At 41.1% G+C, this 21,013-nt stretch overlaps 1 protein-coding gene across 2 annotated transcripts in view; it reads right to left on the reverse strand.

Moving 5' to 3' along the window:
* Nucleotides 1-20,794, reverse strand: part of RASSF8 (Ras association domain family member 8) — a 90,073-nt gene extending 69,279 nt beyond the window's left edge. For both annotated transcript variants that reach the window (XM_017829116.1, XM_017829113.1), the window contains exon 1: nucleotides 20,718-20,794. The gene's annotated coding sequence lies outside the window, so the exon portion shown is untranslated. The remainder of the gene's footprint in view (nucleotides 1-20,717) is intronic.
* Nucleotides 20,795-21,013: the final 219 nt, after the last annotated feature.

The following is a 21,013-nucleotide window of genomic DNA, read 5'->3' on the forward strand; positions in this document are numbered from 1 at the left end:
AGCCTGTATCTGTTTTAAGGGCAGAATGGCCAAATATGTGTGATCCAGAGCAGCTTGAGTGCTTTCCTTTGCATTCAGCTGTGTTACAAGACTGTGACATGCTGCTGGTTTTTTTTTAACTTGCCAGTGATCCTTAAACTACGATTCTGGGGAAAACACATATATTCCTAGTACTAATGAGGTTATTGTTTAATGCCATTAAAATCCATTTGACCAGGACTGAATGTGCTAGATAATGGATCAGAACACTCTTTACAGTAATTCAATTACACCATAACCCTTTGAGCCTTCTAAAAATAAGGAATATCATGTAAATAGTGTGACTATTGGTAAGTAAATTGCATCCAAGGATGACGTGAATGAGAATCTTGGCTTTTAGATTCTGTGTGGGAGAGATGGCTATTCACAGGTATCAACAACTAATAGCACCAGAAACTAGATTTTGTTTTTATGTATTATTATGTTTATTATCCACACATATTACATGAAGGTGGAAAAGAGTTCAGCATTTCTGTATTTCTGAAGTTGCTCATTTGCATCTTCACTTTCTACATACAATGAGCGAACCCTAAAAATCCCTGGTAAACATCACTTTTTATGATCAAAATTATTATACAGCATTATACAGCATGGACAGAAAACCATTTTCAGTGAGAACAATGTAAGATAATTCCCACTTGTGAAAGGAATGAAACCTCACAGGATTTGAGTCAATTACTTAAGATACACTTCCACCACACAAAGCTTTTATGCAATAATACTCATCAATAATACTCATCTTATTCAGTGTTAGTGATTTTCTTTTTTAATTCATTTTTTTTCTTTAAATCTGTAACCTATGTGAATGCAGAGAAATCGGGGGAGAACTGAGCACCAGGGATGAAACAAGCAGCTGAATAACAACCCAACTGGGCACACAGAGATCCTGTCTTGAGCCTTTAAATAACACCTGTGACACACAAAAACAAGTTGTGCTGAAGTTCAATTGAATTTTTCCTGTTTCTTCATTTAAATTCATGTACAAGATCAAGAACATCAGCAAGAGGAAAGGATTTTTCTATGTTAAAGCACCTCTTCAAGTAACATTTTAAAGATTAGAAGCCCCATTGGATTATTTAATGTTTCTCCATTCAGCTGCAGGTAGTCTGGGAATATCTTCACTAAGTAAAGGTTTACCTTGTACATGCACCTTCTTAAAACTTGTCTTTAGCTTTTAGACTTACTGATTGCTGGAACAGAGAACAAAGTGACCGCCAAATTATCATTATGGCAGCACCTTTCAACATGAGGCAAATTTCTCAGTACAAACAAATAAGATGTCTTGGCTACACCTTGGCTTTACAGGTAGCAGAATTATTTAATTATGGTCCTTCCTGGCTCTCTCTTTTCTACCAGCTCGTAGTTTATACTGGCAAATTTCAATGGAATTCCAGCTATCACAGCAGGGAAGAGTCCCCCACAGTTTAGAATGAACGTGGAACCTTCCTCCTGAAGACAGACAAGGTCATCACAGCAGTGATGCTGCCTGTTCCCAAGACAACCTCCCCTTAAACCTGCTATATTTGCACCTAAACAAGCAGGCACACCAAAATCTGGAATTAAGGGAATCCAGGCAGGAAGACAGATCTCCAGAAGGTTCCAGGTCATGACAGAAGAGTATATCCAAACCAGGAGATCCTCCTTTCCACTCCTGATACTACTTAGCTTACTGACCTCATGATCTTTAAAGGGAAAAAAATATACTAAAGATAAAACTGACACTTCCATCAGATAAAACAGATCCTAAAATGCACGAAATTACAATTGCAAGCAGTTGTTTCTTAAGTGTTTGGGAGACATCTCTGCCAAGTTCAGATCCCAGGCACTGCTTCAGAACCACTCATTTTTTGAATTCAAAATGCCATCTTGCCATAACCCATTTACAAAGCTGAAAGTTTAAATTTTTCTTTTTAATTTTTTTAAAGCTAGTGCTATTTACCTACCAAAAAAAAGTTTATCCTCTTTTAAACTACCATATTACTGACCAAAAGAACTGAGAGGAGCTCTTCCTGCAGCCTTGTTTCTGCTCATACACAGCCAGGACAGCCAGTCCCAAAGCAGCTCTAAGTGAAAGTGGAACACTGATAAAGTATATCTAAGTTGTTAGAAAGAATTTCACTTAACCAGTCAAGCTTCAAGAACAGAAAAGTTACCTTCTCACACTTAAGAGTTTCTTCTATCAACTCTTGTCCTGAACTCAACATAGTAGTACATTCTTTATAGCCTCCACAATCTTCTCATTCCACTCAGAGGCAGGGAGAGCCAATAATGAGGAAACTACCCACTCCAGAAAAAAAATGAGCTTATTATGACAATTCAATAATTAGATAACATGGCACAAGCTCTGAACATTTAGATATCTGATCTGGAAACAGTTAAAAGTTAAGCATCTCACAGAAAATAAATGCATGAGTAATTATAGTTACAACTTTCTCAGTCTGTACAAAATATGTGGTGCTAATACACCAACACGGCTCTCAGTTCTGAAAGGTTTAGGGTAAATCAACAATTTTAGTCTCCCCAAAGCCAGCCAGCAGATGAAGTGAGAGTACTAAAACTTCCAGTTTCCATGGAAATGGAATTTGGATCAGTACAAACAGGAATTTCAGAATTTAAAACCAAATGCTCTCCCCTCTTACGCTCTCTACTCCTACATTCATTTTCCTGGGTAATAAGGGTTCAAGAGAGACACAAATGCTACACACATCAGTGATTCTACTAACTCATCCTGCTTTGTGGCTCCCCATTTTCATTTACAGGTTGCCAGCCCCTTACAAACCAGGCACCAGAGCCGTGAATTCAGCAGCAGCCAGACACATTTATAAACATGACAATATCCCAAAAACTGTGCATTTGGGAGGACTGATTGGTTCCTAGTTACGCAATGGTAATACCTGTAAAACAACTGCTTTACAGGCCTGCTCTGAACCACACTAAACCAGGGAAGTTGTGCCATACAACACAACCACAATCAGCAACAAGAACAAAAAACCATAATTTTTATTGCTGATACAACCCAACAGAACTGCAAGGCAACAGAACTGTGAGATTTTCCAGCCATAAAAATCCATCATCTTCAGGCAAGAACCAAAAAGATGCATTTCATCCCTACCAATGCTGGCAAGGGAGAATTCCAACTTGTTGAGTCCAACTGCAAGGATGCTCTCTAGCAGCTAAAACAATTTGCCAATGGTACTTATGGCTCATGTCCCTTCTGCTTGAGAAGAGCAGAGGAAGGATAATTTTCTGGAAGTATTTATACTGATTTTGCAACTGGTGACAACACTCCATCTGCTCTCAGATACTCTGGTGCCTCTGCCAGTTTATTCCCTAATGCATTGCTTTCTCTAGGCTTTGCCAAGGTTTCTCTAGTTCCTAACTTTGTTCTTCCACCAGGTTTGAAGGGGGCATTCCGAATTGAAGTATGAACATCTAACCCTATGCCCTAACCACAGATCAGAAATAAAACAGATGGTATTTCAAATTACTCCCCCTCTCAAGAGCATCACCTCCAGAAGCCTGAAGATATGACTGATACCATCACCAGAGCTGCCAAAATTCCTGAAATAAAAGGGTCTTGAGGCCAATTAGAAGCAGAAGAATTTAAAAAGAACCAAAACCAACTCATTCTTTTAAGAAAAGGCCAAAAGTCCCACGGAAATCAAGATTTTACCCAGCATTTAAATATGCAGCCAAGTAAAGCAATGTCTTCTCTTTAGCCAAGACTGGGCCACCCCACAAAAATACAGGACTTGAGATTCTTATCCAACAAGTGCAATTCTACACACAAAACCTGTGGTGTAAATCGAACAGATAGGAGGATTCAGTTTCCACCTGTTTGCCTGACACCTTTCATACAGAGCTAAACATTAAAAGAACCAGCAAAAGCAAAGAAAGGCTTGAAAGCCTGAATTTTTTAAACTTTAAGGCATTTAATCAAGGCAGAAGCACACACAAATAACATCACTGCTTTCTCCAACTTTTATACAATGATTACACTACCTGGATGTCATGTGTTATCATTCAAGATAAAGTATTCCCAAAAAATGCAATAGCTCATGTTACAGCACCATATAAGTGAAAAATAACCACCCAAAAGTCACACACAGATGAAATGCTCAATCCACCACAGAAAAATGGACTGCAAGGTCAGAGATTCCTGAAAAGGGACTATAACTTCCAGCAGCTCATAGAAGAATCTATATAAGTATTTAAAGCCCCAAGGGCTGAGATAAAGGGCATCAGCCTGCTCATCTGGTTCATTTGAAAGCAGGAAAGTAGGTTAGTGTGAAATGGTGTCCCTAAGAAATAATCCCAACAGGATGAACGCAGAAAATAAATGCTTTGATCCCTTTCGTAGCCACACATCAGTGTGGATTCATTTATTAGGCCCTGTCCAGAGGTAACTTGGATCTGTGGAGTGCAGATTGGATTAGGTATCTAAAGGGTTCTTCTGACAACACCTGTCTCAAATTATCTCTCTTATCTGTTGACAAAAAGAGAATTTGTCTGTAAACACAATAATCCTTTCTTCTAACAATTTGCCTTTTTCTTCTCATTTCACTGACCACCTAAATAGAAGAAAAAAAGCAAATCATGGCATTTTAAAAACAGGCATCAGCCTTATTCCACTGCTGCAATTTGTCTTTGTTACTTTGAAAACCCAGGACTGCAGTGATAAGCCCAGAAAAAAACCCAAATTTTAAATCTGAAACAAGTCGCCTTCTCTTCCAGCATCCCTACAATATGTAAGCAACTTACTTCTTCAAGTTACAGGTTCTGAGAGAAATTGAGAGCTGAAAAAAAAATCTTGAAGTGACCAACCCCTTTGCACTCAGGCATTAGACTGAGGTTTGCCTTCGTAGCAAAGAAAAGACCAATTCAGCAGCTACATCAAATACAGCAGCTTGTTTTGGCAACCTTGTTTTTAGGAGATCAGATTTATCTACTCAGCTTTAATACTCTTGGTTTTGAATTAACCATCTGTTCTGTAACATTGAGACAGATAGACCCGGTAAAGTAGCATGTCGGTCTGAGGGCTAGAACACACACACACACATATATAAATATATATATACACACACACACACAAGAGGTAAAACCAGTCCATCAAAATAATAGTCAACTTTCCCCAGAAGGAAGCTATATTCTTGATTTTTTTATCTAGTTTGTGGTTTCATTTTATCCAATTAGCAAGAGGAATTCGGGCCAACCCAATACATATTTTAATCAATTAACACAAAAAAGGGAACAACTCCAAAAGGCTTTATAAAAAAAAAAAAAGACTTCTATTTGCCACAGCTGTAGGTCAGAGATCTTAACCTAGGTTCTTTTAAGAAGACTGTCAAACCTAAAGCTTGCTGTTCCACTGTAAATTGTCACTGTAAAGGAAATGCAAAACTCACATGAGAAGATGCTGTTAGAAAAAGCTCTGTAAGCAACTATAGGTATTTTTAAAGTACAGTTGCTGTGAAAGCATGGAAGCTTCTTTCTCCCCTTTGAAAAAGAGATATACAAGTGCACAGTTGCTCTACTACTTAAAGTCACATCAAAAGAAGACAGGATTTTATAGGTGTTGCTGGACTAGTGAACTTTTAAACACTTTAATCAATTGCTCCCTTTAAGAGAATCACGTCATCAAAAAGCCATTTGCTTTAGCAGACCACCAAGGCTAAAAGTTGGCCAAAATACGCTATAGAAACATTTGAAAGCTCAGAGCTCCCAGATCTTTAAACACCCTTTGCCATGTAAATGCTTCCAGTAACAGCAGTGCATTTCCACACACGCTGGCTCCAGCATTGTGAATACTATGGTTTGCAACTGATACTACCAGAGTAGGCTCTCCAAGCCCTAGTATGTCCTGCTTGTAATAAGGGCTTACTCATCCCAGACAGACACTTAACTGACCTCCAAGACCTTCTTACCAGGGCTGTACAACTGCTTTTACAACAGCCCTGGCAAGGAGCCTGCATCTTATTGCAGTGCTGGTAGCACCAAAGTACTACAGTGTTTATGTCAGCTCCCAAGTGTTACACCTACACCTCCAGACAAACACAGGCTCTACTCTAACTCTTCTATTCCCTTCTATCTCCTACAGGCAGTTAAGTCTTACTTCTTTAACTAAAATCAGGAAGCAAGAGAAAACCAGAAAATCCTCAAGAAACCACCTGAGACACCACAGTGGCTCCAAATCTCTAATCTTAATTTAGAAAGCAGAAGTTATCATTAGAGTAGATAACTATTGATGTACACGGCTAAACAATCAGCAGAGGATGCCAGAATATACCACTGTCCTGAGATTTCCCTTTTAAAACTCCTCTGACTTATGGCATAGGTTCTATTAAATGAACTTTTAATCTACTGATTTTTAAATTAAGAAACTCAAGATTTTGAAATTCAGGTGCCTTTACATAAATAACTAAACACATGCTGTTCATGTATTTATACATGATACATACATGCCCAGGGATTTGCCAAAATGTCCAAGAACTGATGCTGCAGCTGCTGAGTATTTTTGCACAAGTACCCTTTTAGGGAATTTCCTTTTTATTCTTATTCCTGCAAAGTTTCATTCATCTCTGCTCCACCCACCATTGACCTCTTGCAGGGTTACTTCATCTAAAAGTAAAATAGTGACAAATTAACTTGCCCCCTTTCTCTTGATAGCATGTTCTAGCATTGTTTTACCAGAAGAGAAAAATAGCAGGTAATCAAAAGGAAGAAAATCAGCTTACCACAAAAAAGGTACACCAAACAACCTACCCAACATCAACTACATACAAATTGTACTCCAGCACTTGAACCAAAGGGGAATCCTTTCCCTCAACAAATAAAGTGACACTAGAATGGTTTGATCAAGGATTTAATTTCAGGAAAAAAAATTCTGATGATGTAGCACCCAGTGAAGCACAGAGTTATTAATCACTTATTCCCCCTCAACTTCATTAAAAACCTGTTCTTCTCTTCCCACTTCAAAGCTTGCAGCTGAAAGCTTGATTTATCGTGTTGGGTCCAGAGTGGGATGATTCTCTAAGTCTCAGAGTTATCATCAGTGAATGACAGCTGTGACACAGCCTGCACAAACCTGAACACACAAAGGAACATCCACTCTACTCTTCCTTTCACAAAGCAAGTTGTGTGAGCAAGAAGACCTGAAATCCTGGATTCATTACTAGGCATATTTTTTCCTTTTAATATGCATCTTACTCAAGCAGGTACACAGACCAACTAGGACAAAGATCCCACTGCTCCTTTCCTATAGAAAAGTCTGTATTTTCAACTCCTCATTACAGGTCTCATCAGGTAAACATATACATTGTATTTTGTTAAACTACCCTGAAGCTTTTTTTCTTCTTTATCCTCTCTAATGTTCACTGTGTTTAAAGCTTTTTTTCCCCAACTAAATAATTCATAGGTAACTTCAATATATTATACATCTGTGACAAGTTCCCCTAAAGCACAGTTTGTTTGTCTGTTGCATTCAAGTACAGAATCATTAGATTCCATATAAAATTTCAGGTTCTGGAAACCTGAGAACTTACCCTAGAATTTAGAGAAAGGTCATAATAACTTGCCCTACTCCCCCTCTTTAAACCTTAAAAAGATTCTGCAGTGGGTAGAACAAGAAATGCAAAGAAAATCTTACATGTTCTGCATTTATCTATAAAGACAAGCAAAAAAAAAAAGGTTATAAAAAATTACTTACAAACAAAGATTTATTCACCCCTCTGGTTTAACTGCTGGCAGTATCAGCAAAGTAATCCCATTACAGCTGATGGTGGTTGTGTAGTACAAACACTCTTTAAAAGAAAAGAAAATAAACAAGGCAGAATCCTTCAGGCTGGAAGGACCCACCAGAGCTCAGAGTCCTGCTCAAAGCAAGGCCAACACTCAAATCAGACCAGGTTTCTTTCACCAGCTGGGTTTTGAAAACTGACTCAAAGGATGAAGATGCTTCCTTAGAAAATTAAAGCCTCTGATTCCTTACATATGGTCATTAATAATGACATGGTTCAGAGACCATTTACTCCCACTCGCCCTAAGCCAGTGACAAGTCTTAATTTTCTTTGTGAAATACTTTCACAGTTAATGAAATTCAGAGCCACTGAATTACTCCAGTCTCCCAAAACATTCCAAACAGTTTTTACTGAAGTGCAAAAAGTATCCCCTGTTATTAATGCTTAATACATTTTTAAGCAACTTGTGCTCACAAGTGAGTAATGGGTACCTTGGTACAGAGTTGGAGTCTCATCTGACGACAACTACTGCTGACTTATTTAAGAGAGTAACTGGATTTCTCACTGCCTGGAACCACTGTTTTTAAGGGGAATGAATCAACTTGAATTTCATGTGATTAACCCATGTAAATAAGCTTGCACATTAGTTTTTAATAGGAATCGTCACAATCGCATTGCTTTCCCCTCTGTCCAAGATCAGTTCCCACAGGCAAACCCAAATAAGTAAACACACAAAAGCAAACTTACCCAAGTGATTTGTGTCACAGTATTTGTTTGGCTCAAATTGACTTGCACCACATCGCTCTACATACATTTCAGATGCTTCAAATAAGCTTCAACACTTACTGACTGTGAGACCACCTCACATGAAGACCAACATTAATTCTTACACACAGCGTATTTTTGATAGCATAAGCTGACAAAGTAACACATTTTTACAGGTCTATATAAATCCATATTTTAAGCTTTTTTTTTCCTTTTCAAATAAAAGTCTTCACATCTCTTAAATGTGTATGAAGCAGCTCATTCCACATACAGATCCCAGGATGTAGATGATAAAATAAGTGACTTGAGATCACGTTTGGGAGTTTCAATGCTCAGTGAGCAAAACTTGGCAATAATTAATTTAAAAGAACAAAAAAGACACAGAAACAGCCAGCAGGGTATCAGTGTGAACCCACAATCAAACTGCATCTTTTCTCAGACCAAACCAGGAAAGTAATAAGGTAAGAGGTGATCCCATCAACAAGTAATGAGGACAAGCTTTGAGTCCAGTTTAGGCAGAGAACAAGGATGATTCTTCCTCAAAACCTCACAGTCAACTCACAGTCCTCAAAGAAAGTACCTTTTGGATTAAGTGATTATATTCCATATCAGCAGAGTAATGAATAGAAGTCTTAAATAAAAGTAAGCAAGTTAATAAAATACTAGAAATTTTTAATTAACGGAGACCTAACCCAACCCCCCTGAAATTTCCATAGGAAGAGGCAAATGTAGACAGAATTCACCAATTCCCACGTATTCAAGCTCTGCCTCAGGTTCACGCATTGTAACACTCTTGTTTGCACTGCTGGTACTTATTTGCTCATCGTCACCAATTTGACAAATTTCAGGACATGCTTGGCCTTTGCTTTAATTAAATTAAGTCACATGAACAAAGCACAGAAAGAACATATCTCAGTACATCCACAGGTTTCAGTGTGCATAAAGCCTTTGAGATGACTAAAAACCATTTGCATCCCAAGAACATTAAAAACTACAAGATAACCAGTCAGACACCCTAGTGATGGGCTCAGCAGAGCAAAACAGAACCTAAAGTTCTTTTTTTTTTAATAAAAGTGATGTTAAGAATTTCTCTCCCATGAATTTGCTATTATATGAATTTTAAAAAACAAGTAGTAAAAATTTGTAAATTAATATTGTTGATTCCTTACTTTGTGTTCTCTTTTGAAGATGTGTATCAATTCTCAACATCAGGAATAAACTGACTGCAGGAAATCATATAACAAGGTCAGAATTTTTGGAAAAGGGCTAAAAAAAATGCACAAAACTCAAACTACTCACTGAATTTACCTTGGCTTTAATGACTCACTTGAACATCAAGTGTAGTAGAAAGGACCCATGTTGGGGCATATGATTATTCCCTTTTTCTAGTGACAGTTCACCAAGCACAGGGCTGACTTTATTACAAAATTGCACAAGTCAGTAAGACAAGGAAAACACAACACAGAGCAAGATGAAAACAGTGGATACACAGCAAGATTATTTTGAAATTCCATCAGGGATAAAAACACATAAAGGCACATAAAAAGTTGTGCGTGCTTGAACAGGAGCACTGGTGTTGGGAGTTACTATTTTGTAGGAAAAGCTGAAGTAGAAGCTGCAGGAAAAGATGTAAGAATAGCCAGTAGTTTATTTGCCACACAGTACCTATGTGCCAACACCTAAATTACACTTTACATACACACTAAAATCAACAAGGTAAGCTAACAATTCACCACTGCCTCCAAAACCAACTAAGGGGCTTGTAACAAATACTGACTTTCTACTTGGCACTTCTCACATCACTGTGTCCACTTACAAGATGAACCTTTCCTTTGACACTTGTTCCTTAAAATGCTGCTAAGTATGCCATGAGATCACTGAGTTTTAAGTTTCTCTTTGCTTGAGCCTCTTGCCAGGGGAGATGCTGTAGCTTAGCTACAGGTCTGCTGTTATCCCACTCAGGGTGTCAAGTATTATAATATTAAAATCAAAGCAGAGAGATTCTCATCTAATTTGTACGCGAAATCCCAGCAAGGAAGAGGCTCAACATTACAGCTACACATTGTGACATCACACTTTTTATGGATCACCACAAGGGAATCAAATAATACATTGACCTAAACAAGTTCTTTTTTTTTCCCTGAGAGCCCAGTTTCGGATGGTGTCCAAAATTCTATTATCTCCATTTCCTAACTGCAGGCCTTGGAAGCCAAATTCCTGAAAGCACCAGAGCTGAAACACAAGTCCTGTTGGGCTCAGGACTCCACATGGATCACGGTGCATACGAGGGAAACGCTGTCTATTCACAGAAGCCACCTACCCATGTTGGTCTGTTGAGCAATAGGATCCATTCTCAGAACCAGAGGATGATGAGAAATATCCCATCTGATGGAAAACTGGAAGGTCATTACCCACTTTTTCAATTTCAGAGAACATACTGCAGCAGGAACATAGGGAGGACATTTCAGATACCACAGCACAGTTACAGAATGGTTTGGGCTGGAAGGGTCCTTAAAGATCATCTTGTTCCAACCCCCTGCCATGGGCAGGGACACCTTCCACTAGACCAGGCTGCTCAGAGCCCCGTCCAATCTGGTCTTGGACACCTCCAGGGATGGGGCAGCCACAGCTTCTCTGGGCAACCTGTGCCAGGGCCTCCCCACCCTCACAATAAAGAATTTCTTCCTACTTTCTTCCTTCTAAGCCTACTCTGTCAGTTTGAAGCCATTCCCCCTTCTTCCCGCTTGTTTTATTTTTCACTCTATTATAGAACTGTCTTTGCTTACCACCTGCTTTATGTCCATGTGAGCAAGAAAAAGAAGGGTATATCTTAAAAATGGTGTATACATCAAATGCTATCCTCATTCATCCTGGTCAAGCTGAAGATAGTTTGAAATGTTGTGTTCCAAAGTAGAATACAGTTTGTCCAGAGATCATTATGGACTATTAAAGTAAAAGGTTGGGAAGCATATAGACTTCCAGTTAGTCAGGCTTTTGCATACACACTTAGGATGACAAGCATGAAGGGCACCACAAAACAGGGAAAAATATCCTTGCAGCATATATTTAAATAAATCCAGTCATGCTCTTCTCTGCTACCCACGATTAAAGGAAACATTTCTTACAAAAGCTGAAGTAAATAATTTAAAGTTTTACAGAACAAAATAATATTGTCTAAAGGTGACAGAGCATTTCTCAAGCAGTTAGGAAGCCACAAGCCTAAGACAGGAAAGTGCAATTGCCATTTCCTTCTATTTATGTCTCATTTTTATCTTGCAGTGTGCAAATATATTTTAAGCCTGAACTCACGAGCCCTTACTACAGTAGTGGTTATGTTCAGGGAGGGAAACATAGGGCTCTTGCAACTGGTAATACTGGTATATTGTAATATAGATATATAGCCACTGCAGTTCCTTACCCGTTACTAAGGATGGATATTTTTATCATGAGAAGTAGCATACATAAAAAATATTTACCTATCATGGGCATTTTAGTATCAGAGTCAAGAAAAAAAAATACAAAACACTAAGGAATGTGACTGTATTTGACTGTCCTGCACATCTGTAATGGTTAATGTTTCTAAGCAGCTCCTGGAAAAATAATCAAAGCCAAAGAGTGAAGGAAAAAGCAGCTGATAAATGAAACTAAGCATCTTGTCAAGAAAGATAAAAATGTGGTTAGAGGTCAATGAAGGATAAGGGGACAGGGAGGGGAAGGATTCTAGAAAATTCCTGAGTGGGATTTCTTTTAAGGGAAAGGCAGAGAACTGCCAGCAACAAAAACACTGTCTCCCAGGGAGCAGGGGGAATGAGCACTGACAGGATGTCAGGATCACAGCAGGACAGGTGCTCCATGTAAGTTAAACCTAACTCCTGGACAAGGAAATGGGAAAGCAAGTGTTCCCCCGCCCTGGCTCTGAACAGCTCAGCAGCAGAGGAATTAGAGGAATGCCTCTCTCTGTGGCTGTGAGGGAAAGCGCCAGTATCTTCCCCTCCCACCAAAAAGCAAATGCTATGCAGCAACCAGAGAAGCACCTAGGAAGCCATTAATTCATGGAAGAGTATTCAGGAATCCCACTGGCAGAGCAAGAAGAGGTGCCCATGCTCTCAGACATAGGGAGCACATTAACAAGTCACTAAGAGAAGTGCTACAAGAATGGCAGTGAGTGCAGCAGGAAGCCAGCAAGGGTTGGAAAAGAGCCTCTTATTTCAAAAGGCACTTTGCAAATCCAACATAGAAATCACGGAACCACGGAATGGTTTGGGTTGGAAGGGTCCTTAAAGATCATCTTGTTCCAACCCCCTGCCATGGGCAGGGACACCTTCCACGAGCCCAGGTTTCTCAGAGCCCCATCCAATCTGGCCTTGAACACTTCCAGGGATGGGGCAGCCACAGCTTCTCTGGGCAACCTGTGCCAGGGCCTGTCCACCCTCACAATAAAGAATTTCTTCCCAATATCCAATCTAAATCTCTCCTCTTTTAATTTGAAACTGTTTCCCCTTGTTCTATCACTACCTGCCCATGTAAAATGTCACTCTCCCTCTTTTTCATCTGTCAAGTCAGACCAGGAAAGGATATTCTGGACTGCAGACACACCTGCAACAGATGACCCAGGGCAGTGGCCTCCAAGCAGGACAATGGCCAAGAAGGCCAAGACCCACACCACGTTGCCAGTGCTCCCTGCCAAGCCCCACAGGCAGGTCACCCTGACATTCTCACTGGCCACAGTAGGAGAGGAACGCTCCTCTCACCAGGTTGAGCCACAGAGGTCAGGATTTCACTCCATGCCTCCCAACTCTGTGGTAAGGAATTATCCTGATGAGGCATTTTGCAATGTGTGACAAACAGAAGACCAGCAAGTCCTAATAGACCAAACACCTCAGAATCCTTCTGTCTTGCTAGGAGTTTAAAACAAAGCCCACCACTGGAGTACTTTTTAAAGCATGATTTTGGGCTGCTGGCAGGAGCCCAGTTCCCTCCCATCCTCCCTAGGACAGGTGAGCCTCTTCCCCTAATTTCTGCCTCAGAACATGACCGATCCATTGCCTGCAGAGCCTCAGCTCACCATCAGCAAACTCACACTCAGCTCTCCTCTTATGGCATGTACCACCTCCTCAAGGTATATGCCCTTTACCTTGCCCACAGGGACTGCAAGTTCCTCTGATTATTTAAAACTACCAAGGAGGCAAGCAGTCAGCTTCCCCTGCTGGTAAGCAGCAGGTCTAAGGTAGAACATTATCTTAATTCTTGAGTTAGGAGGTTTCTTTTGTTATCCCCTTAAGTCTTTCATTCTTGGAAAAAGAAAAGCACAAACAATTGTAATTTACATATTTCAGTTTGAAGCAAAGGCTAAATTCACAGGACATGAGATGAGCATGTAAACTACTAAACAAATACAGGAACTGCAGTGAAAGGAACTTATTTTTCTATTCAGACTATTTTGTAAATTCTTGTTAATTCAGTTATTTTCGAACAGAACTTGTTGACTAGAATGAGTTCTGACAAAAGATTTTAAGGAGCTGATAAACAGTGTAGTAAAAAAAAAATAAATCAATGTCTCTTGTATGCTAAATAGCTTTTGTTATCTCTGGAGTATCAGGTTACCAATTCCAATCCCGTTAACCACAAGAAAACATTGCATTGTATGCAGTGTGACTGCTCTTTGTTAGTCCTGGTGCTCATCAGTGCCAACTCCACTACTGGAAATACACAGTCTCAAACAGGTAGCTTATTCACTCCAAGTTTCTGTCCTTGCTCCCAACGAAACCAGTGCAAAATGCTCTGATTGACCTGGAGGCACAGATGATGCCCAAAGCAAGCACACAAACCCAACGTGGAGGGGGCCATTCTGATGGGTGAGAACATATTTTTTAAAAATAAAACCAACAAAAAATTCCACCACAAAAACCTCTTTCCGATGGGCAAGGACAAGGACATTCAACTATTGCCATATGTTTCTCTCTGGATGCGAATTATTATTACAGGTACAAGTGCTAATTAATATTGCCAACCACACAGCTGCAATGGCACATTTAAGCATTTGGTCTCTTGATTCCCAATATCAACTTTAAAGTATTATTAGCTGTGGCATCTTCCTACTTTCTTCTCCAGGAGGAGTCTGATACCTGCAGACATCTGAGGAGTTCCTTTCTCCCCTTCCTTCATATCTCACATAGAGTCAGAAGACAGATAAGGATAGACAAGGATTTTACAAGTCTTAAGAAGTACTGGCCAAAAAAGGGTGCTATTTAGCATGGAAGGGGGGATCTGCATCTAAGAGTACTCTCTCCTCTATGCAACGAAAACTGCTTTCTTTATAATGTTAATTTAATCCCACATTAGTCAGAATTAACATTAGTATTAATCTACTGCATAATTGCTCTAAATTCACTAATTGTCAAACTGCAAGCGGCTTAGTATTACAAAGCACAGACCGACAACGAAAATATCTACTTTTTAGAAAGCAACAAGGAATGCTTTGCTCTCAGTCTCATTTTCCTTAGAAGGAGGTGATCACAATCAGTACAGGCATGGCAGGAGGGAGGGGAAGGGAGAGGACAGAAAGCAGATACAATCTGTTGAAGATCCCCAAACAGTCCTGTGACAAGACCAACAGACCCTACAACTCCTAAAAAGCCACACTGTCTCCTCGCTTCGGCACAGACACAAAACATCTGGCTACCCAGTGGAATTACAGCCTTTCCTTATCCATGCTCATGAAACTGCTGACTGATAGTGAAACCTAAAAGTTTTAAAAGGTTGTTCTGGAAACTCCAAACTTCTTTGGAATAACAGCTTGAAAACACTGACAAACTTCAGGGGTCCCAAAAAAAATTCTTTTGGCAAAACACTTTCAGTTCAGTTGAAACAGAAGTTACAGCTCTTAAAATTATTGAGGACAATAAAGAGAGAGCATCAACACGGCCTGGACAATCTAGAGACACAGCAAGGTGCACACTGGAAACACATCAGGTGCTGCTGTGGTAAAGAGAGTAAGACTCAAGGTTACGCTGAGTACAGCTTTCAAAGCAAGTAAGTAAATTCAAACTACAATGTCAACCCTGGAGCAAGGGCAGAAGCTGGAAGTCAGTTGCATTACATATTTCTAGAAGTTTACCTCCCCTTTCCGCTCAAAGGGGGAGTGAGGCATTAAAATCTGACGTCTCAAAATACCAAAAAACCATCAGGACTGCCAACACTGGGAGAAAGAACTATCCTTTCAAAGGCATAAATGTCACATTGCAGCAGAAAGGCAGGAGCAATACTACAGCAGAGGACAACATATAAGCTTACCTTCGGAGCTGTGCTGCTTGCTTGCAGGTGAAAATCAAATCCAGGAGTGCCTCACAGTTTTCCCAAGCTCAAATATCCTCTTAGTGCATCTGCATGAGCATTTTCCCTTGACAAAGAAGGTTAAAGCCTCTTAACTGAAACACACGTTGCTCTACCTGCAGTACTCATTGCAAGCCTCAAAAGGAGGGTCAGTCCCACATGGAAAAACTTCAAGGATCTTCACAGGTTATCAACAGGTTATCACTTGTAGTCTCTCTATTAATATTTCCCTCCAAGTTCCAGTACTTGGGACTATGGAGAGCACACAGGCCGTGATTTGAAGATTCAGTTGGCAACTACAGGTGTAGACATGTCTCGCACGTGGACTCCAATATTGGAATTTAAGTAAAAACAAATTATAATGCTTGGAATTGGCAGCATCCTAGTGCATTATAATGCAGGAGTACAGTGGGAGGTTTTTTTTAGTTACTGTGGACGAAGTTGTGAAGTGTTTCCCCAAACTCAATCGGAAATAGCACAACATAACTGGCTCCAATTTAACTTTACTAGTCGTGTTTTAGAGCCAAAATTAATCCAGTAATGTGTATTACTACCTTTGGAGAAACGAGTGATCAACAGATCACTCTCTATGAACTATCCCAATCGTTTTGGGGGGGAAAATAAGAATTCACTAACTTTGTATAAATATTTACTTATTTAAATTACAGACCTAGTTGCTACATGCACACAGAGGAGACTACCAGGATGACCATCTGTTCTCATTACCATTCTTCCCTTCTTGTGCTAAAGATAGCATAGAGAGTAAAAATAAGTAAATCCTCAACAGCATTAGGAATTAGACAATGTCATGTTGAAAGATTCCCCAAATGACGAGCCTTATCTCTCCTCCCTGGCTGGGAGGGCAGGGTGGCTCTGACCCATGGAGGGGAGGTAGCACTTAAGCCTTCCCTAGGTGGTCTCCTCGCAGCAGGCTGTACTCCCAGCTATAATTGCTTGTCAGTCCTGACTGGATGCCTGAACACTCTGGAATAGTTCAGCAAAGTATTTAAACAGATGGATGGTACAGGCCACTGGAACATAACTCGTTTTTCTCTGGCTGCGGCTCTCTTTCAGCACATTCCTTTGAAGTCTGTGCCACTGAGGAATCAACAACAGCTGAGAAACATGTGTTATCGTACAGCACTGAGCACAGCGACAATATTGCACAGCAAGATGCTTTTGTTCAATAAGCCTGGACTATAGAAAGCATTACAATGTCTTTTGTTGTAGGAACGCCCTTTTTTATCAAGCACAACAAGAAAGTAAACAGATTCCTCCCTCTTTAAGGAGCGACTCAAAAGCAGAAAGGTGAATTAAGCGGATTTCTCAAGCGCCTGCCATCTGAAAGCTTACGGTGCCTGTCTCGAGTCCTCTCAGATACACTCTCCATATTCATGATATCACAAAGATTCTTACTGAGATCCCAGTGAAATGACAACCCGGAGTAGCACAGTCTGGAGCTCCCATGCTAGATGTGTCAAATCCACCTTCCCTTCCCAAGCAGGACAAGTTTCATGATCTCAACTTCACAGGTGATGAACCAGAGAGAAACAGAGCAGGACGGTACCACTCGGCACACACAGACCGGCCAACCCCCTCCCCACACTCTATCAGCACAGAGAAAGATAACACACAGTCGGGGGGGGGGGAAGGGGGGAGGAAAACAACATGAACATCCTCTTATCAGCCAAGAAAACTATTCTTGTCAAAGCTGTGAGATCACCACTCGCTTTGAAGGGGGTCAGCAAGGACAGAAAGAATTATTTATGAAACTGAGTTTGAAACTAGACTGACTGTCCAGACTCAGAAGCACGGAGCTGGCTATATGCATATGCAAGAAGATAGTAAGTTATTTATATAAAACCCCCGCATATATACACACACATACACTTGCCTAATAACAACATTCTATAGAACCAAGTCTCATTTTCACTGAAGAGAAACAACTCCCTCCAACAAGGTAAAGCCCTGCATTTACGAAGTATGCAAGTCTCAAACATTACAGGAAGGCAGGCATTGAGATTATAATAAGTCTCATTACACTGTAAAGTCCCAACCCCGTCATGAAAAAAGTACAAGAAAGTAAACAAGAAAACCTAGGCTTTCAAAAGAGCTCCAGAAAATCACACATATACATTTAATTTCAAGACAGAAGTCTTAAAGACTTAAAAACTCAAGCAAAACCCTGAAGTTAGAATGTAAACACACACGTGTGCTAAGCTAAGTTTATAATTACAGAGCTCACAAAATAGAATTACCAGGAACAGAATGCATCACACTGAGGGGGGTCCTCAGCCCAGTCCCCACAGAACAGTTTTCCACCCTGTAATTCAATTTAACAGTTTCTTTCTGGAGAGGTCAACATTGTCCTTCATATTCTGCTTGAGGCAGACTTAAGGTAACATAGAAGAAGCACGCATTGATACCATCAGAGATACACAGGGGATAAAAACAACCTCAAAACCCTTACAGCAATGCAAAAGTCTCATGTCAGTGATGCTCAAGATTTCTACTTTACAACTTTCAAAGAATGAGTATTAGTCAAACTACCACCTGATCAGATCTCAAAGGGACAACTGAACAAGGAGTAATATATTTACACATAATTAACCTTAAAAATCATGTGTAAAAGCACTCAAGAGATTCAGGAAAATCTCCATATCCTATGAGGTGCAGGCAGGAAGGCAGCTCAGGCAGAGGTCACACTGCCATGCGATGGCAGAAGCAGGAACAGAACCCACCATCCTCAATACTCAGTTCTGCACTTCCAGCACTTGCATCTTCTTTAACACGTTCCTCTTCAGGGTTTCCCTCAAAAGGGTTTTAAAAAGTGACATTAATCAATTCAATCTGGCTCTTTAGAATTATGGGTGGTGTTTTCAGAAACAGTTCAAGGTACAGTTTAGAGAGACTTAAACGACTTGCTAACATAACTTGTTATGCTTCTCCTTCTGTTTTCCCCATCCCAAAGTTTTTCATCTCCAGGAAAGATTAAAACACAAGATTTATTCAAACAGTTGATCAAATTCTGTCGGGCTCATGAGGGTGGGAAAGGATTAAGTAATTGCAAGAAGCAAACCACCTCACACCTCAGTTGTCCTAAAGGGCACACAACTAAACAATGAATCCCAAGCAGTTATTTCAATTCCCTCAGCAATTCATCCCATATAGTTTTTTTGCTCTAAGACTCAGATAAGTACTTCCAGTTTAATGTCCAGCCTACTTTCTAATTAGATATCATCACACAAAAGTTAATCTGAAGTTGTTTTCTCTCTTCAGTGAGGGGGGGGCGGGGGGAAGTAGGGCTGCCTTTATTTGCATTTTAGCCACATAATATTAAGGACTTTTCAAATGGTATCTATCAAGAGAGGTAAAATAACACAACCAAGACCCATTTCTGATTAAAAGAGTTGACATCTTATTCACAAACTACATACTCTCTACTGAAAAAGATACAGCACTTTACTTCTACAACACTTAACACCATCACACCATTCCAAAACACAATTAGCTGGGAGCCTGAAAGCCCTTAAACAGGTGTCTTCGCAGAAATCATTAGGCAATTGATTTACTTGCTCTCCACAGCCCGGCACATACTTTAGTTTTATCGTGTGATGCTGACTAGAGCTCAGGCAAAAGCTCTCAAGTTCCGAACCAGACTTCTTAAAACCACAAGACAGCACTTTCTGACACGGATTTAAGCAGTTTCCAGCCATTCTGTTAATGTATCTGCCTCCGATACATTTGCATTTCGGGGATGGAAGGCGTGACAGGTGTAATTCTAAAGGGGACACCGAAATCCGTAACCTTCCCATGCCTCCTGATTTTCCACGCTGATGAAACCCACGAGCAATCCTGAACTGCAATTTAGCACACCACTCTCCTGGCATATTAAATCACCCCTCTGCTGAACAGAAAACAGGCTGGCACACAACCCCAAACCGGACCCTGACCCAGACGTTCCCAACAACACTTCAGAGCTGAAGAAACCCTTTAAAGTTCATGCCTCTCTATTGTCCTACCGTACTGTATTTGCTTAAGCTTTTCTCGTCAATAGTACCCCGGGAAAAAAAAAAAGTCTCATACATTCGCTGCTGGCAAAACAGATTTTCTGCTAATCTTTTTTTTCTTACTGGGGGAGAAAAAGAGAGAGGGAGGGGTTGGGGCAGCAATAAAAGAGATTACGTGAAACAAACCGACACTGCCTGGAGAGGGGGGAGAAAAAAAAACAACACCAAAACAGTCCACGTCGCAAAAAAAAAAAAAAAAAAAAGGGGTAGAAAAGAAAAAAATAGGTTGAATTTTCTTTTCGAGCACAGGAAGAAAAGGGGGGGTGGGGAAGAAAACTACTACAAAGATTTCCCTGGGTAAAGAAAAGTAGCTTCTGAAACTCCCCTCCTCAAGGACACAAGAGAAATATCCCTTACTTTTTTTCCACGCGATGCCCAAAAGGAAGGAAGGAAGACAGAACGCCAGGAGAGAGAGAGAGAGGAAAAGCCGGAGGAAGCCGGGGAAGTAGCAGCAGCGAAGGAAGGAGCGAAAAAGGACGAGAACGGGCGCGAGAGGGCTGGGCAGACGCTTTTTAAAAAAGAAAAAAAAAAAGAAAAAGAAAAAAAAGAAAAAAAATGGAAATCCGAGGAGAGGTGGGAAGCGGACGGGAAAGTTGGCGAGCGAGAAGGGGGCAGCGGGGAACGGGGCGGCAGGGAAGGGTCACCAAGCCCGCAGCAGCGGGGACGAGCCGCCAGCGAGAGGCAAGGGAGCGGGGCGGGCTGCGGGAAAGGCACGGAGGGACCAGAGGAGGGAGCCGAGGAAGGAAGGAGGGCGAGAGTTTGGCCGCGCACTCACCGCTCCCGCTGCCCCTCGCTCGTTCCCCTCCGTCCGGCGGCGGCTCCGCGGCGGCTCCCGGGGCAGCGCCAGCGCCCGCCGGCCCCGCCTCGCTGCCCGCGGGGGGCGGCGCGGCCGCAGCGGAGCCCGGGGGGGCTCAGCCCCGCGGGTGGGAGGCAGGGCGAGTGCGAGGGTGGGTGAGTGGGTGGGTGTCCTCCGCCTCCTTCCTGCCGCTCCCTCGCTCCCCTTCACCGGGGGAGACATGTAACGGAACTGGGACGCCAGCACGGCATTGTGGGAGCTCTTAAAGCCGCAGC

Source organism: Lepidothrix coronata, unplaced genomic scaffold (genome assembly GCF_001604755.1).
Source record: "Lepidothrix coronata isolate B3197 unplaced genomic scaffold, Lepidothrix_coronata-1.0 Scaffold158, whole genome shotgun sequence".
NCBI lineage: Eukaryota > Metazoa > Chordata > Aves > Passeriformes > Pipridae > Lepidothrix > Lepidothrix coronata.